This window comes from Callospermophilus lateralis, chromosome 1 (assembly GCF_048772815.1).
Source record: "Callospermophilus lateralis isolate mCalLat2 chromosome 1, mCalLat2.hap1, whole genome shotgun sequence".
NCBI classification, from domain to species: domain Eukaryota; kingdom Metazoa; phylum Chordata; class Mammalia; order Rodentia; family Sciuridae; genus Callospermophilus; species Callospermophilus lateralis.
Genome location: NC_135305.1, coordinates 15,800,021 through 15,818,352, shown reverse-complemented (window position 1 = coordinate 15,818,352; position 18,332 = coordinate 15,800,021). Strand labels below are relative to the sequence as shown.

At 40.4% G+C, this 18,332-nt stretch overlaps 1 long non-coding RNA gene across 1 annotated transcript in view; it reads right to left on the bottom strand.

Annotated features, from left to right (window-relative positions):
- The window catches only part of LOC143380029 (uncharacterized), a 64,984-nt gene that overhangs the window by 39,489 nt on the left and 7,163 nt on the right, over positions 1-18,332 (bottom strand). The window lies entirely within an intron of this gene.

Genomic DNA, 18,332 nt, shown 5'->3' with positions numbered 1-18,332 from the left:
CATGGTCCCCACTCTCAGTATAGTCACAGTTTTCAATCACTTGACAAACTAAAAGATAATCCAAATGTGTCCACAATTGTGCGCCACATGACATTTGAGTTCCAGGCAAGGGAGAAGTCACAGTGTGGTAGATGGTGCTGGAGGAAGGTCTCCAAGTAGGTGGGGTTTGTCGTCTTCGGGAAGAAGCAGGGAGATCCACACTTGTGAATGAGGAGAGGGGAGGGTGATAGTGGAGTGGGAGTCCTTGAATGCAGGTTCTCTGGGGCATTCCTTTGGGTAATAGGGTGTGTACATGTGAGTTGATGCTACCAGGGACAGGGTTTGAAATGTTCTTAAGGGAAATATCCAAGGAGTAATAATCTTTTAAAACCTTATTTGTATAGGACTTCTAAGAAAAGTGTCATTAAGATAAAAGAATAGGGGAAGAATTCAATCTTAGAAGTCTAGGTAGGACTGGGTACAGTGGCACACCCTTGTAATCCCAACTGTTCGGGAGGCTGAGGCAGGAGGATGGCAAGTTTGAGGCCAGTCTTGGCAACTTAAACTGTGTCTCAAAAGCACAGCACCTTTGGGTTCAATCCCCAGTGCTGAAGGAAAAAAAAAAAATAGCTATTAACTCAGTACAATGTCTCACACATAACATTGAATAAATGTTAGATTTACTATCATGTATACTAATTTTGTTTATTATGTACTGTATGTGGAAAAATATATTTTTTAAAGAATAAGTGTGATCCGTGGAGTTGAGGGTTCAGCTATCAGTTTAGAGAATCAAGTAAGTAAATAGATAAAACTAGTTCTCTAGGGTTGAATTGAATAAAAGCCAGGCACACAGAAGATATGGCTACTCAGTGGAGTGTAAAAGAATGCTTACAGGGAGTGAGGTTGTGGCTCAGTGGAAAAAGCGCTTGCCTAGCATGTGTGAGGCACTGGGTTTGATTCTCAGCACCGCATATAAATAAAATAAAGGTCCATCAACAACTAATAATTTTAAAAAAAAGAATACAGAGGAAGCACATTTTACTCTTCTCCAGAGGCACAAAATCATCTCAGATTGGAGTTTGGCAAAGGAGCAGGTGGCCAATTAAAAGGGCACGTGGAGCAGCAACTCTAGGTGGAGGTAGAAGCTAGATTAACAGATTGATGATAAAGGCTCTTGTCCTTACAGACTAATTCTAGAGGAAAATGACTTGTTAGAGGTTCGGGCACATCACAGTGCTGCTCATAATAGTCAAAGTCAGGAACAACCTATATGCCACAGTAGAGAAGATCAATTACACAAATAAAAATAACACAAATTCAAAAGAAGTAACCAAGGTATTCCTATGCAGTTAAGTATAAATATGTATGTGCAGAAAAATACATAGCTGAACAGACACACTATAAATATATAGAGTGGCTAGCTGGGCATGGTGGTGGATGCTTTGTAATCCCAGCAGCTAGGGAGGCTGAGGCAGGAGGATCATGAGTTCAAAGCCAGCCTCAGCTAATTAGTGAGGCGCTAAGCAACTTAGTGAGACCCTGTCTCTAAATAAAATACAAAATAGGGCTCAGTGGTTGAGTGCCCCTGAGTTCAATCCCCGGTACAACCAAAAAAAGAAAAAAAAAAAAGTGTGGTGTGAGTGCTTATTTTTCCATTTACTTGGATGTTTTCAACGAACATGGATAACTTAAGTAAGGGATCTCAAGATCAAAGCCAGCCTCAGCAACTTAGCAAGAACCTCAGCAAATTAGCAAGACCCTGTCTCAAAATTAAGAAATAAAAAGGGCTGGGGATGTGGCTCAGTGGTTAAGTGCCCCTGGGTTCAATCTCTGGTACCAAAATAAATAAATAAACAGATAAATGAACTTGTTTGAAGAGAAAGAAAGAAATGGGAAGGAGTTCTTCCTGTTTCATTACCAGAAGAAGGGAAAAGATAAGAGTATATTTCTTCCACTCATACACTTCTAGATCTCAAAAATGGATCTGGCTTAGAGGAAAGACACAATGGATAGTTTGATTTAAAATTTAAAAAAAAATGTTTTTAAAGAGATTATCCTTGCACTTGGTGAAAAAGAACAGTACCAAGTTCGTACATGGGTGACCAGTGAGTGCAAAGCCAGTCTCCTCCCTTCCCTTAATCCCCACTTTCCTTCCCCAGAGCAACTGCTGCCACCAGTTTCTCCAGGTATGAGCAGAAGTATGGATCTGACTTTTGGTCCTGAATTTAGCACACATACCCACTGTACTGTAGCATTTTTTTTTCTGTTATATTGGAAATTATTCCACATCAGTACATAGCAGTCTACCTTACTCTTTTTAAGTTGCATAGAAATCCAGAGTTGTGACACTTGTACAGATGGCATTCAGGTTACTATCACAGGTAAAACTCACAGTATCTTTTATATATCTGCAGTCTGTATGTTTAGCAAATGGACCATCAGAAGTTTATTTTGGGATGGACAATAAATAATCTCATACTCTAGATATGAAAGTCTGTGTCTGAAACTACACATAGAGCCTTGAGAAATGAGAAAATAAATCTTTTCTTTAAAAGAACTTTGAAAATTAGAAGTGGAAGCAGAAGAGCAAATTCTGGGTGCACCAAGGATTTTGGGTCATGTTGTGCTTTTCAAAGGACAATGACAGCCTGTTGTGTAGGTATACTCTGACATGTGACGAGTGTCCTTACCTCAGAATTGGCTGTGTCTCATTAACATGTGCCTTCAGGGGCTGGGGATGTGGCTCAAGTGGTAACGCGCTCGCCTGGCATGCGTGCGGCCCAGGTTCGATCCTCAGCACCACCTACAACAAAGATGTTGTGTCCGCCGAAAACTAAAAAATAAATATTAAAATTCTCTCTCTCTCTCTCTCTCAAAAAAAAAAATGTGACTTGTTTTTCTGTCTTGCTGTATATTTACCTCTTCTGTGTCCCTGTATATTTCCCTTCACCATTTCCCCACTCTCTTTTCGAGTAGGATGACATAATGTGAAGCAGGAGAAGTTGGTGTTAGACTTAGGCTTACCTGCCCCTGTACACTGCTGTGTCACTGTAGATGTGATCCTGAGCTCCTTTGGTGTATTTTCCTCATCCACAGGGTGATGGAGACCCGGCAGGTGTGATTGAATCAGAGATCTGGAAAGCACCCAGCATGGTTCCTAGCACATAAGAAGAGCCAGGGGAGGCACTGGGATTGTCTTTTTGCTTTTTCAATTAATGCTTCCTTTTGCTCTCTTATTTTTCCAAAATACAGATGTAATGCCTTAGTGTTTTTGTAAAAATACAGTATAGTTACTGTTTAACATACAGGCAAAGATAAAAGCCAGTTAAATTCTTTCATTCCAGGCATCAGAAACCCCTGGTTTAAAAAAAGTAAAGGGGGGCTGGGGATGTGGCTCAAGCGGTAGCGCGCTCGCCTGGCATGCGTGCGGCCCGGGTTCGATCCTCAGCACCACATACAAACAAAGATGTTGCGTCCGCCGATAACTAAAAAAAAATAAATAAATACTAAAAAAAAAAAAAAAAAAAAAAATATTAAAAAAAGTAAAGGGAAGCTGGGCCAGATGGCGTGTGCCTGTAATTCTGGCAGCTCAGGATGCTGAGGCAGGAGGATCACAAGTTCAAAGCCAACCTCAGCAACTTAGTGAGGCCCAAGCAACTCAGTGAGACCCTGTCTCAAAATTTTAAAAAAGCGGGTGCTGGGGATATGGCTCAGTGGCAAAGCGCCCTGGTTCACCCCCAGACCAAAAAAAAAAAAAAAGTAGAGGAAGGGCTGGGGTTATGGCTTAGTGCTAGAGCACTTGCCTTGCACGCATGAGGCACTGGGTTCGATCCTCAGCACCACATAAAAATAAAGATAATTGTGTCCATCTACAACTAAAACAATATTTGAAAAAAAAATAAAGGGAGGGGCTAGAGTTGTGGCTTAGTGTTAGAGCACTTGCCTAGCCCATGTGAAGCACTGGGCTTGATTCTTAGCACTACATAAAAATAAATAAAATAAAGTTAATCAATAACTAAAAATTTTTTTAAAAAATGAGGCTGGGGCTCAGTTGTAGAGCATGGGCCAAGCGGATCCCAACCCCAGCATTGCCAAAAAATGTAAATGATATCTTGACTCATATAACTGAGTAACCTTAAGAGTTAACCCTGGTATAGGTAAAAGCTTTATCCAATGATTCCATGTCACTGAGATCCAGCTCTCTGTCCCCATCTGCCAAAATATCAGGCAGACTCCACAGGTGACCCCCTGATGGCCTTAGGTTCTCCATCACAGGCAAATGGCCTCTGCAGTTACAAACTATATATAAGGATATATTGTACCTGATTGTCACTTTATTGTACCTCAGAAGCAAGGCAATTCAGGAATTCTATGCCTTGTGTGGTGCAGTGGTGCACGCCTGTATTCCTCGTAACAGGAGGATGAGGTAGGAAGACCCCAAGTTGGAGGCCAGCCTCAGAACTTGGTAACAAATAAATAAATAAATAAAGGTTTAGTGATGTAGCTCAGTGGTAAAGGCCCCTGGGTGTAACCTCAGTATACCAAAAAAAAAAAAAATGTTTTTAAATAAAAAATCATATGACCTGATTCATACACAGAACATTGTCAGTACAAAAACTCCTTCCCTCAAGTTGTATTAGGCTTCCCCCTCCTTCCTTAGTCCCCACACTGCTCTATCCCATAGGCACACACTCTTACCTTTTTTGGGGGGTGAGGTGCTGTGGATTGACCCCTGGAATACTCTACTACTGAGTTACATCCCCAGCACCCCTCTTTATTTATTTTATTTTTTTTTTTTTTTTGGTCCTATGGATTGAACCCAGGGGTCCTTATCTATAAAGCCACATCTCCAGCTCTTTTTATGTTTTATTTTGACATAGGGTCTTGCTAAATTTGGCTTCAAACTTGGGATCCTCCTGCCTCAGCCTCTCAAGTGGCTATACAGGCGTGCACCACCATACCTGGTGACCCTTTTTTATTTTTTTGAGATAGGGTTGCACTAAATTGTGGAGGCTGACTTTGAATTTATAATCTTTTGCCTTAGCTTTCCAAATTGCTGGGATTACAGGTATGTACCACCGTGTCTGGCACTCTTACTTTCTTGATATGTGACTCCTGTTATGTATATATCCTTTCAAATTAAGCAGTGTTATTTGGTGTATGTAAAAGTTTATAAAATGACACCGCTGTAATTTTTATGCTTTCCTACTTTTTTCACTGTCTTGGATTCTTCCATGTTGATACATGTACGTCTTGAGTGTTGCTGCTTCTTGACACATAGTGTTTCCTGGTGCGCGTCTACAACATTTTAAATTCCTGTTCCCCTGGGAGTGGACAGCTAGGTTGTCTTCAATTCCTTATTATCATAAACAAGGATGTAACTAGTCTTCCTTCCTATGAATTGCTTATTTGTTTCCTTTGCTATTATTCAATTGCATTTTTCATCTTTTTCTTGTAGATATTAATCTCTTGTCAACTTTAGATGTGTCAAATACTTTAGTCTATTAACCTTTTAACTGTGTCTGTGACATCCTTGATTGAACAGAAATCCTCTTTCTTAATAGTCAGATTGATCATATTTTGTCTTATGTTTGTGTTTTGGGGGGTTGTTAATAAAATATTCCCCTACTCCTGGGCCCCAGATTTCCTCTTGTTTTCTTCTCTTAGCTTTATAGTTGATCTTTCAACTTTTCACTTCTAATCCATCTGTTGCCCACATTGCTATATTGCATAATGGAAAAGTACAGCTTTATTTTTCTTCTTTTACTCAGACAATTCCCCAACACCATCTAGTAAATTCTCTCCCATAAATTTGTGAATTGTTGTATCGTTTTTGTCACGTCAGGAGTTTTGTTGTTGTTGTTGTTGTTATTGTTTGTTTGATTTGGGGGTACCAGGTATTGAGCCTAAGGCCCTTAACCACTGAGCCACATCCCCATCCCTTTTTGCTTTTGAGACAGGGTCTCGCTAAGTTGCTTAGGGCCTTGCTAAGCTGCTGAAGCTGGCTTTGAACTTGCCATCCTCCTGCTTTGGCCCTCTCCTCCTACCATCTGCTGGGATTACAGGGTACCACCTCCCGCGACGTGGCCAGTTCTTAGATACAAATTTTCTGTTTCTGAGGTCTGTTCTGTTCTGTTTCCTTGTCATTTCTGCATCAGTATCACACCCTGTCATTACTGTGGATTTATAGTATGCCTTAATATTTGGAAAAGAGAGTCTCCCTCTTTTATTTTTTGGTACCAGGGATTGAACTTAGGGGCACTTGACCACTGAGTCACATCCCAAGCCCATTTTTTTGTATTTTATTTAGAGAGAGGGTTTCACTGAGTTGCTTAGCACCTCACCTTTGCTGAGGCTGGCTTTGAACTCACAATCTTCCTGTCTTAGCCTCCTGAGCCACAGGGATTAGGCATGCTCCACCACACACGGCAAGAGAGCTCCCTCTTTGACCTTCTCTGTGGAGTCAGACAATTGTGAATTTTTATTCTCTAATACAGATTGTAGAATAAAAATTTTAAGTTCATTTTAAAAATCCAGTTGAAATCAGGTTTGATGGTACACACCTATAATCCCATCTACTCTGGGACACTCTACCACTGAGCTACATACATCCCCCTGTCCTTTTTATTTTGAGACAGGATCTCACTAAATTGCTAAGGTTCTTGCTAAGTTGCTGAGGCTGGCCTCAGACTTGTGATTCTGCTGCATCAGCCTCCTGAATCACTGAGACTATAGGAAAGCCCATCTTACTCTTGATTCTTTTTTGAAATGAAGTTTCAGGCCAGGCACACTGGCACTCACATGCCTGTAATCCCAGTGACTCTGGAGGCTGAAGCAGGAGGATAACAAGTTTGAGGCTACCCTCAGCAATTTAATGAGACACTGTTTCAAAAGAAAAAAACAGGGCTAGGGATGTAGCTCAGTGGTACCACAGAGATACATCCCCAATGCTTGTTTGTTTGGTTTTTGTTTGTTTTGGAGAAGGGTCTCATTAGATTGCTGAGGCTAGCCTTGAATTTGTGATCCTCTTGCCTCAGACTCCCAAGTCACTGGATTACAGATGTGAGTCATTGCACCTGGCTTTGCTATTGATTCTTTTTGTTGGGGGGAGGTACAGCTGGGAATTGAACCTAAGAGCAGTTTACCACTGAGCTACGTCCTCAACCCTTTTTATTTTTTGAGACAGGGACTCATTAAGTTGTTAGGGCCTCACTAAATTGCTGAGGCTAGTCTCAAACATGAGATCCTCTTGCCTCAGCCTCCTGAGTTGCTGTGATTTCAGGTGTGCTCTGTCACTCTGGATGCTGTAGATTCTAAATATATATATTTTCCCCTTAATTATTGATGGACTTTTATTTTATTTATTTATTTATATGTGGTGCTAAGGATCAAACCCAGTGCTTCACACATGCTAGGCAAGCACTCTACCATTGAGCTACAACAACCCAGTTCTGCTGTTGATTCTTAAAAGTTTTTATATCTAACACTTTTACTAAACTTAGTCTGATTATTTCATTAGTTTTTCAATGGGGATGATTATGTCTACCCAAAATGACAGCTTTATCTCCTCTCCTAATTCTCTTACTTTTTTTTTCTTCACTTAGACCACTAGACTGAGTGTTTAATACCAGATTAAACAGTGGTGGCAAAAGTGGTACCTTTCTTCCTTAACTTAATGGTAATATTATATCTTTACTCATTTATGTTTTTCTATTAAGTATGGTGTTTATTCTAGATTTTTTCCCCTCAGAGCAGCAGACTGAACCTAAGGGTACTCTACCACTGAGCTACATTGCCAGCTCTATTTATTTATTTATTTAGAGACACTGTCTCACTAAATTGCTCAAGCTGTTTTCAAACTTGCAGTCCTCCTGCCCAGCCTCCCGATTGCTATGATTCAGGTGTGTACCACTGGGCCTGGCTATTCCAGATGTCTGATTATAAAGTTTTTATGAGAGAGAATTTTTTTAATATTTATTTTTTTAGTTTTTCGGCAGGCACAACATCTTTGTTTGTATGTGGTGCTGAGGATCGAACCCGGGCCGCACGCATGCCAGGCGAGCGCGCTACCGCTTGAGCCACATCCCCAGCCCTATAAAGTTTTTATGAAGTTTTAAAGTTCTGTTCCTATTTGAGGATGTTGGTCATATGCAAGAGCTGAATTAGTTCAAAGGCTTTTACCACAGGACTTATCAACACTTGCAGAAAATTTCTTAGAAATGTACTCATTTTTTGTTGTTACCTTCTTTTATATCTCTGTTTGTTTCCCAGATTTCACATTCTGTTTTGCTTATATGCATCTTTTCCCTCTTTTTCTTATTATTCAAACTTCTCATTCCTACTCATTAATTTCTAAGAATTATGAATATTTTTGTGTGCATATATATATTCAATGCAGTTATTTTTTGATATAATATTCTTCTTACTAATAGATTATCCCTCATTTTTCTTTATGATATGTTCTCCCTAATATTAAATTTGATGTCAGATATCTATATCCCAATAGACCAGAATAGACCAATATATGACTGTATCCAAATTTAATTTTTTCCTCTTTTTCTCTTTTTCAAATAGAGTGCAAAATCTGGGTAACACATATATAAAAGATGGTAAGAATAAAAAATAATAAATTTCTAAGAAATTGTCTTCCAGTGTTGATAGGTGCTATGGGAAAAGCCTTTGAACTATTTGGGATCTATCTATAGGTCTATAGATCTCAGTAGATATAGACAAATCCCAATTAGACAAGAATATTACAATGTATGACTATGTCACAGTTATCAGTTCCTCAGTCAGTAGACATCTAGGCTGTTTCCCCTTGTGAGCTGTTATGAATAATGTTGCTATTAACATTTGTGTACAAGCTTTTGTGTAGAAATGTGTTTTAATGGTCTTGTATATAACTAGAAGTGGATTTACGAGGGCTGTATAGTAATTGTTTATGTTTTTAAGGAAACTCCAATAATGGACCCATTTTACATTCCCACAGGAATGTGTAAGAGTTCCAATTTCTCCACATCTTCACCCTTCCTCTCCCTCCCTCTCCCCCTTCCCCCTCCCTCTCCCTCCCCCTTCCCCCTCCCTCCCTCTCCATCCTCACCAGCACTTATTTTTCATTTTTAAAATCATATCCATTCTATCCTTACGGATATAAAGGGGTTTCTCATTGACGCACATTTCCATATTAACTAGTGGTCTTGAATGTCTTTTCGTTTACCTATTAGGTACTTGGTCTATTAAGTATAATAGACTTATATTAATATGTTGTTAATTTATTGATATAAAATTACTCATTCCAGGAGTTTCCAGAGAAGTTTTTGTGCTATGAACTTTCTAAGACCTTGTATGTCTGAAAGTTTCATCTTTGCTTCTTCATCATTAAATAATAGTTTAGCTGGATATAATTGTTCTCCTTTGTCACTTAAAATATAAATTAATTGTTTTTTTGGTTTTGTGTCTCCAGTGTCTCTGTTGGGAAAACTACTGTTAATCTAATTCTTATTCTTTCGTCTTTGATGTTCTTAAATTTCACTTTAATGCATCCAAGTTTAATTTTTTTTCTTGTCTATTCCTTTGGTGCTCCATGAAACCTTTGAAGTGAAGTCCTTTTTATCTTAATTTTTTTTTTTTTTTTTTTAGTGCTGGAGATTGAACTCAGGGCACTGGACCACTTAGCCACATCCCCAGCCCTATTTTGTATTTTGTTTAGAGGCAGGGTCTCACTGACTTGCTTAGCGCCTCGCCTGGCCGTTGCCGAGGCTGGCTTTGAACTTGCAATTCTCCTGTCTCAGCCTCCAAAGCTGCTAGGATTACAGGCGTGCACCACCACATCTGGCTTTTATCTTAAATTTTTAAAAATATTCTCACTTATGATTTTTTAAAATACTCTTTTCTACATCCATTTTCTCTCTTCCTGGAACTATTATTGGGTAAATATTGATACTACTATTCTCCATATTTCATATATATATATATATATATTTTTTTTTTTTTTTTTTTTTTTTTTTTTGATACTAAGGATTGAACCCACCCAGTCTTTTAATTTGAGACCAGTTCTCACTAAGTTGCTGGCCTTGAACTTGTGATCCTCCTGCCTTGGCCTTTCAAGTTGCTGGGATTACAGACATGTACCCACCCATGCCCAGTTCTTTAATATTTTCTATTTCATTATTTCTCAATACTTTCCGGGGAAATTCCCTTAACCAATTTAAATTATAATTCATTTTTTATTTATACAGCTATTCTTGTTTATATCCAATCTAGTGGGTTTGGTCAGCTACCCCTATTTCATACCCATTATTTTCCTTTGGTTCTGTATAACTGCCTGCTCCTCATTATTATCCTCTTATCTTTCTGAAGATTTTTATATGCTTATTTTAGAGTCTTAATCTGACTTTTCCATTCTGGTTTGTCTAGTAGTTTGTTCAGTTTGTGGTCTCTTATTGTGATTGTACTCTTTCTTTTGGTGGAGGGATACCAGGGATTAAACTCAGGGGCACTCAACAACTGAGCCACATCCCCAGCCCTATTTTGCATTTTATTAGAAACAGGGTCTCATTGAGTTGCTTAGCGCCTTGCTAAGTTGCTGAGACTGTGAGACTGACTTTGAACTTGCAATCTTCCTGCCTCCGCCTCCTGAGCCACTGGGATTACAGGTGTGCACCTCTGTGCCCAGCTGTTGTACTCTTAAAATATCTGGTTATTTTAACTTGCACACTTGTTTTTCCCTGGGTTTATCAGCTTTCTTAGCTGGTGATGTCTGCAAAGGAGCAAGGTCCAGGTCTAGGATGTTTTTTCCCAAAGCACAGTCCTAGGCACCAAAATCAGACCTGAATCAAACTGTGGATCTGAATCTGAAGTTTAGTGTTTTCTACTAACTTGATCACAGGAGTGTGTTTCTGTGTGTGGTTGGTGATTTTTTTAATGATTTGTCCTTGCTCCATGGAACTTTAGCTATGGGCATCCATTGAGACCTGATTTTAAAGTATGTTCCTTTGAAGAGTTTGCTTCTTCCGGGCTCCTAAGTACATTACCCACCCAAGACATCTTCAAACTCAGTTTTCAGCTCAGAATTTCAGGGCCACACAGTCAGAATGAATTTCAGCCACAAATGCATATGAGAGGTTAGTGCTGGGGGTTAAGAATGTTTAGAGGGTCCCCACCTGGCCACCCTGCCACCCAGCCTAAGCTGTGATTGAGACAGAAAAATCTCTTCTAGAATCTGACCTCTCACCAAGCTAGGGGCTCTCTTTCCTTTTGAGAGCTTTTGGCAAATTGCAAGGCACAGTCCAGGTCCCCAGGGACCAGCATGTGTCCTCCAGGTAAATGCTACAGGAGCTGTCTCTTGCCCATCCCTCCTTCAGCTGACCTCAAGGGCTTCTGGCTCCTTTCCTCTAAAGCTCAGTCATGCTTTAGAACAATGTTTTTGTTCATTAAAGTTTCAATCAGCACTTTAAGGCATTCTAATTGACAGAGATTTCTCTGTAGATCTAATTGTCCATAGTGTCAAAAACAAACATCCATATGTATTTTTGTACAGAGATAATAATTCATATAAGAATATAATAAATATTCAATAATTCTATATTTAACTATCTTCATGCAACCTATTTCATAAAACAACCTGTAATGTGTTACCTACAGTGCATCAGGTATCCTAATGTAAGAACAGGTCTTTTAGTGATATATTGACCAAAATTATATTGTGTACATATTCAAGTATGAAACAACAAATCCCATTATCATGTACCACTATAATATACCAATAAGTAAAATGTGGGGGGAAAAAAGAACAGGTCTTCCATAAGGAAGAGAGATTAACCATGGTAACTTAATTAACTAAAATGACTTTCTGTGTCAGTTTCACCAGAGACCCCAAAGGCTGAGAACAAAACAGTAGGTGCCAAGTTTCTCTACATTCTAAAGGAAGGAGATGCTAGATCACCGGAGCGCCCATGCTAAGCGCTTGCGCAGCAGGCCACTAGCTCTGACGGGAAGGATCGGTCGGCATCCACCTCCAGGCTATCACAGAATGGGAGAGGACTCCTTTGGAAGCAGTTGTCTGGATGCTGGACATCCAAGCAGGAGAGGGATGGGCGTGCTTTCTCTTCACCTCATGCCAAATGAGGGGGCCTTCGAGAGGACATTTGGACAGCGAGGTACATCTCCTGGAGTTTGAGGGGCCTGGGGACTGGTGAAGTCTCAAGATGAACTGCAGGTGGTCAGCTCCTGGGAAGACAGACAGAGTGGCTGCCTGTGGACTGCCTGCCTCCAAGGCTTCCTGTAGGCCCATGTGGTCCTCTAGGAACGAAGGCTATTTGGCCATTTTAAGAAGGTATCCGACTAAAGGGAACATGCGCATAGAGACTGGATGGCCTCTGTGGAGGGGAGGACTGCTGGAAACTAAAGCACTGGGGAAAGAGTCCTGGTGTCCAGCCAGAGAGAGTCTGGCCTCCAAGGAGCGGAGCTCTCAGAGATGGAGAAGCCCTCAGGAACCCACGAGGAAGCTCTACCAGAGAAACAGCAACATTTAAGATCTGCCACTCCCAGATGACACACCAGTGTATGACTCTACTAGTCAAGGGAAACCTGTCCTCTGTGTCCTTCCCTTGCTTCCCTGGGAACAGGCCCAGAACCACAGCTAGCCAGTGGGGAGCAGGAGTGCGAGGAACAGAAACAAAGCTGGCTGTGCTCCTTCTTCCACAGACCTCCTGGCTGGAGGAGGAGAGAAATTTTAAATCACATTTGAAGTGTTAATTTGACATTGGATGGGACTTGCTGGTACATAGAAAAATAGACCTATTCATAAAGTAATGATAAGAATAAAAACCACAAATCTCTTACGTGTTACTGAAAAGAGACTGGAAAAACTATCAATTTCATCCATGGCTCCGAAAGAATATATGCTTACAGCTGATTTGTAGGCCACTCATGAGAAAATCAAGGTGTTGCTCTCTGTACCTCAGCTTGCTGGATGCAAGGTTGCACTGAGGAGAGCCCCAGGTCATGCTGGCTGCCCATGCCCACAGTCCATGACTCAGTGGGTGGCTGCCTGAGCTAGCAGGCAGTTGGAGAAGTCTCATCAAATAAAGTTTGGAGTTTTAATGGTATACTAATTGGATCTTATTAAAACCAAAGAAGATTGTCCTGCCATATTCTGGAAAAGCTGTGTGACCCACCCTTTAATTTCCTGCAGGAAAGGAAGAAGTCTCCCAGGAGGTTCCTAAGTGGCGGGTGGCTGGGAAGGGACAGCTTGTCTCTACTTGCCTCTAGCAGGTCCAGTTTGCTTGTCAGTAGTCACATTTTCCTCTGAGTACCATAATGTTCTGCAGTTTATACACTTCAGGATGTTATCAGTGGAGTTGATTTGACAAAAAGTAAGACCTTTAAATATCAGAAAGTAGTATATAATGGGGAGTGGCCATGAAATTCTCCTATAGAAAACTGTCCAAGGTAAACATTAATCACTAGTTTTCTTTCACAAAAGAGACAAGCATTGCTCATTTGCTGATCTTTCCTTTAATGACAAGAAGCTAGCAGGAGTATGCTGTTGTGTAGTTTTTACAACCAGCTTTCATCCCACGTCCTTATCAGTTACTCTCCATATTACAGGAACTAGAACTATAGAAATTTTCACAAATATCCTTGCCTTCAAGGTTCTGGATGTAAGTTCTTTCTGCCAGAATATTTATGCAGGTCTCCTGGGTGGAGGAGAAAGTGGTATTCTAAATTTGGCAGTAGCTAGGGAATGTGGATGCCATGGTAGACGTAATTACAAGTTCTGCAGTAGCCAGCAAGTACTCTATCAGTGCCTAAGAACATTGGCCACTGAGACCAATTACCAGGTTTCCTGCATTTGCTGATCTGGGTAACACCAACCAACAACCAGCCTCCTATACTCTGAACTGTGGTGTGGCTATAAACCTGTCCTAACTCCCGCCTTCAGCAGCCCTTTGATAGTGCCATAGGTATCTAAATGCCCTGCACTGGGTTCCTTCCTGCTTGGTTTCTCATTTTCTCACAAATTTGACTGACATAGCTGCTTAGCTGATATTTGGAAAGAAGTAAACATATTTATTGGGTCTCTAAGTTGAAAGTGATTTTTTTTTTTTTTTTTTTTTTTGTAGCTGTGAGACATTAACTACCATTTTGGAAAAAAAAAACAACTCATGCTATGAAGAAAGAAGTTTGAAAATGGATATTTAGAAATGTTTATCACTATGTGATTTGTTGCCCAAAATAATGTGTTAAACAAGGATTTTTCAAAATAATAAAACATTGAAATACATTGTTTTCAATAAAATGAACAATGATCTTTCTTCAATGAGAGAAATTAGGACTTTTTTACTGTTAATAAATGAAATATTTCAAAATATTGTTTCTTTAAAAATATTCTTCATTTCTATTTTGTGCATGCTTTCTAATGCATGCACTATATTGGTTCAGTAGTACATGTATATGATTTTAAAATAACAAAAATACCTATAGGGGAGACACAATATTTTTACTGAAGTGGGTACACAGTAAAAATTTTGAAATCTCTGCTTTAGAGTACCCATGTACAGTGTCACAATCCATAGGAGCAGGTATCTTCACATGGTACTCTCTCATCTGCACCCTCTTTTATTGGTCCTGACAATTTCTCAAATTCCTGCCTGCCCCCCTCCCATTCCTGTATGCATGGTCAGTTAGCCAGTCACTGCTGTCATTGCAGAGAGTAAAAATTGGGCCATAGGAGAACCGTTCCGTCAGTTTCATTGGGTGCTGGAAACTGTGGTCCCAGAACTCCACCTTTACCCTCCTAGAGCTGGAAGGGCAGTAAATGGCTGGGAATGGAGCTAGGGTTTCTCTAGTTGAACACATGGGCATTGCTCTACCCAGTATTTGCATGCACATCATTTGACTCTGTTGACTTGTCACCCTATCAATTAAGACCTCCCTGAACAACTTACACAGGTCCCCATCTTCAAACCCAACTTTATTTTTCTCCAGAGCACAAAGCACCACTTGGCAAGCTTTCTGATTCACTGTGTATCTGATGGTTAACTGTCTCCCTGGTCTGGAATGGAAGTTGGGTGAGTAGAGGTGGTCGTATCCACTCTGCTTGCTTTTATTTCTAGCACCTGGAAGAGGGCCTGATTCATAGCAAGAGCTCAATATTTGCTGTGCCCTTCCCCTGGAGCCAAATCACAGGGTCATGACCTCTGCCATGTCAATTAGAAACACCCACCCAAGAGCATAAATAACTCTTGGGAAATGACTTAAGTCCATTCTGGCACAAGTGGAAGCAGAGAAGCCAACTCTGGCCAGTGTCCTGCAGTGGCAGCTTCGCAGCAGGTGTCCAGTGCCTGCGAGTGCCACTGACTCTGCAAAGTGAGCTGCAGGAACTAGACCGGGGGATGCTTTCGTGAAAATGGGTCTAGGACAGGAGGATTTTGGGTGAGGTTCTTGGCCATGTAGCTTCCAAGACTTGTTTCTCGCCTTACCAGAAATTTCTGAAGGGCACCCAGCATTTTTTTTTTTAACCACATCTCTATTCTTATTTACTTTGAGAAAGGGTCTCTAAGTTGCTGAGATTCTCACCAAGTTGCTGAGGCTGGTCTCAAACTTGCAATCCTCCTGCCTCTGATTCTTGAAACATTTTACTATCATCTACTTACTCTGCCTTAGTGAAAGACTGGCTTAGAATACAGAATAAGAGTGTTTTGGCAGTTCAGTAAACAGGAAGTCCAGAATTATCATCTTTAAAAAATTCATTAAATTCATTTAAATTCATTATCAAAAAGTTATTGAAAACTTACTCCCAATAAATTCTCTCATTTCTCAGGCCTGGCAGATTTTAATCTGCTGCATATTAGAAAAATGCTTAAATTTTTCTTAAGAGGATAACTGATAGCAACTCCCTGATTCCTCCTGCATATTTTCCTTTTAAAATCAGGTAGTTGTGAAGTAGAAGTTGACAAAAGTGAGTATTTTGTGTGACTGGGAGAGATTAATTTGTGCTCATTAAGTCATACTAAAGTCCTTTAATTCTGAAAATGTCAGAAAGATTGTATTAAAGATGACCACAGGGCTGGAGTTGTGGCTCAGTGGCAGAGCACTTGCCTAGCATGTGTCAGGCACAGGGTTCGATTCTCAGCACCCCGTATAAATAAAATAAAAATAAAGAGTCCATTAACAAATAAAAAATATATTTTTAATGAATTTAAAAGAAAAAGATGACCACAGCTAGAGCCAGTAGACCTTGAGTGAGATCTAGGAGAGAAGAGCTATTAAGGTGAGAGGGAAGTCCTGAGTCTAACAGGAGGATCTTGGTTCTTGTGTAAGATGATGGAGCTGAGACATAGGTAATCTAATTGTAGTGGGAAAGAGTCCAGGGAAAATAACAAGGATAAATGATAGGGTCATATCAAAGATGAACCAGGGCCAGCATTATGGAACTGAGAAATATATTAAATCACAAGTCAGGAAGTCATGAGTACAAACTAAAGATGAATCTACACTCCAAAGTAGTGCAGGGGGCTGAGGATATAGCTTAGTTGGTAGAGTGCTTGCCTCACATGCACAAGACCCTGAATTTAATCTCCAGCGTGCACGCGCGCGGGTGCACACATACACAAACTAATGCAGGAGGTTTTTGTTTTGTTTTGTTTTGTTTTTGTACCAGGAATTGAATCCAGGGTTGCTTTACCACTGGGCCACAGCATCATCCCTTTTTATTTTTTATTTAGAGACAGGGTCTCGCTAAGTTGCTTAGGACCTTGCCAAGTTGCTCAAGCTGGCTTTGAACTTGCTATCCCCTGCCTAAGTCTCCCAGGTCACAAGTATTCAAAATAAAAAGGACTGGAGATGTGGCTCAGTGGTTATGTACCCCGGGTTCAATCCTTGGAACCAAAAAAATAAAAATAAAAAAGGTGGGCATGGTGGTGCAAACCTGTAATCTCAGTGACTGGGAACCTAGTAAGAGGATTACAAGTATAAGGCCAGCCTCCACAAGTTAGTGAGACCCTGTTTCGAAAAATAAAAAGGGCTGGCAATGTAGCTCAGTGGTAAAGCATCCCTGGGTCTATTCCCCAGTACCGAAAACAAAACCTCATAAGCCAAGGGCAGAAATGGGTGTGAAATCAGATTAGGGAATAATTTGGAAGTTAGTATGGCCAGTTGCTGTGAGCAAGATCTTTTTCAAATATATTTTTTCAAAATCCATTATTATTAAAGGTGCCTTACCTTAGAAACATCTGTAAATAATTCAGACCTTGATAAGGAGGGCAAAGGAGAAAACAGAATATTATGGTTCACTGCTCTTGTCTATGACACCAGTTCTTAACTATATAAAAAACAAAACAAAACTGTTCCACATCCCAGTCATGGATCAGAATCTCTGGGGGTTAGTCACAGATGTTAGTGCTCATTTGTTTGAGGTGGTACTGAGGACTGAACCCAGGCCCTCACTCATACTAGGAAGGTGTTATACCACTGAGCCACATCCCCAGCCCTTTTATAAATTTTGAGACAGGGTTTCACTAAATTGCCCAAGTTGGCCTAGAACTTTCAATCCTCCTACCTCTGCCTCCTGAGTACCTGAAATTACAGGTGTGTACCACTGTTTCTGCCCATTTGTGTTTTGTTTCCCTGGGTAATTCTGATTTGTAGCCAGAGTTGAGCCCTACTGGCTCAATGCCTTTCCCTCAGTGAAACAGAAGCAGAGGAAGTTGGTTCATCCTAAGCCACAGGAGTCCTCAGTTATCACTGAAAACCAGCAGAAACTCTCAGGAGAGCACTCCTATATGAGTGATGGGTGTAGGAACTTCTGGAAGCCTCAGAACATCTTGACCCAAAATGTTTCTACTTGTCTGGCTATTCAGAATGAAGGCCAAACCCTTCTTGAAATCCAACCCTGCCCCAGGTTGGTTGGCTGCCAGTATTTTGCACCAACATATTGAGGATTTGGTCAGAGGAAATAATATTATTTGAAAAGAAAGGCAGAAAAGCATTCTCCCAGATCAGTTAATTCAACAAAGTAGCTGTGTTGCTGTCTACAAAGGCACCAAGGTGCAGAGAGCAAGAACTCCAGGTTTGGGTCAGTTAGTCTTGGCTTCTCACATAAACCTGATAAGGGTTCTCCTCCCGCCAAAGCAAAAATGAAAAACAACCCCCAACCCCCCCCAAAAAAAATGTTGCCCCATAGTCATGATCTTAAAAAGGTCTCAATTGCTTCATTTTTAAAAAGTACTTTTTGTTTCAAATATACATCACCTCAGATGACCTCAATTAATGTAAGTCTGGGATATTTATGGAGGCTACCTGACAGAATCAATTTTTTCGAAGTGGCAGAGAAGCCAGGCATGGTG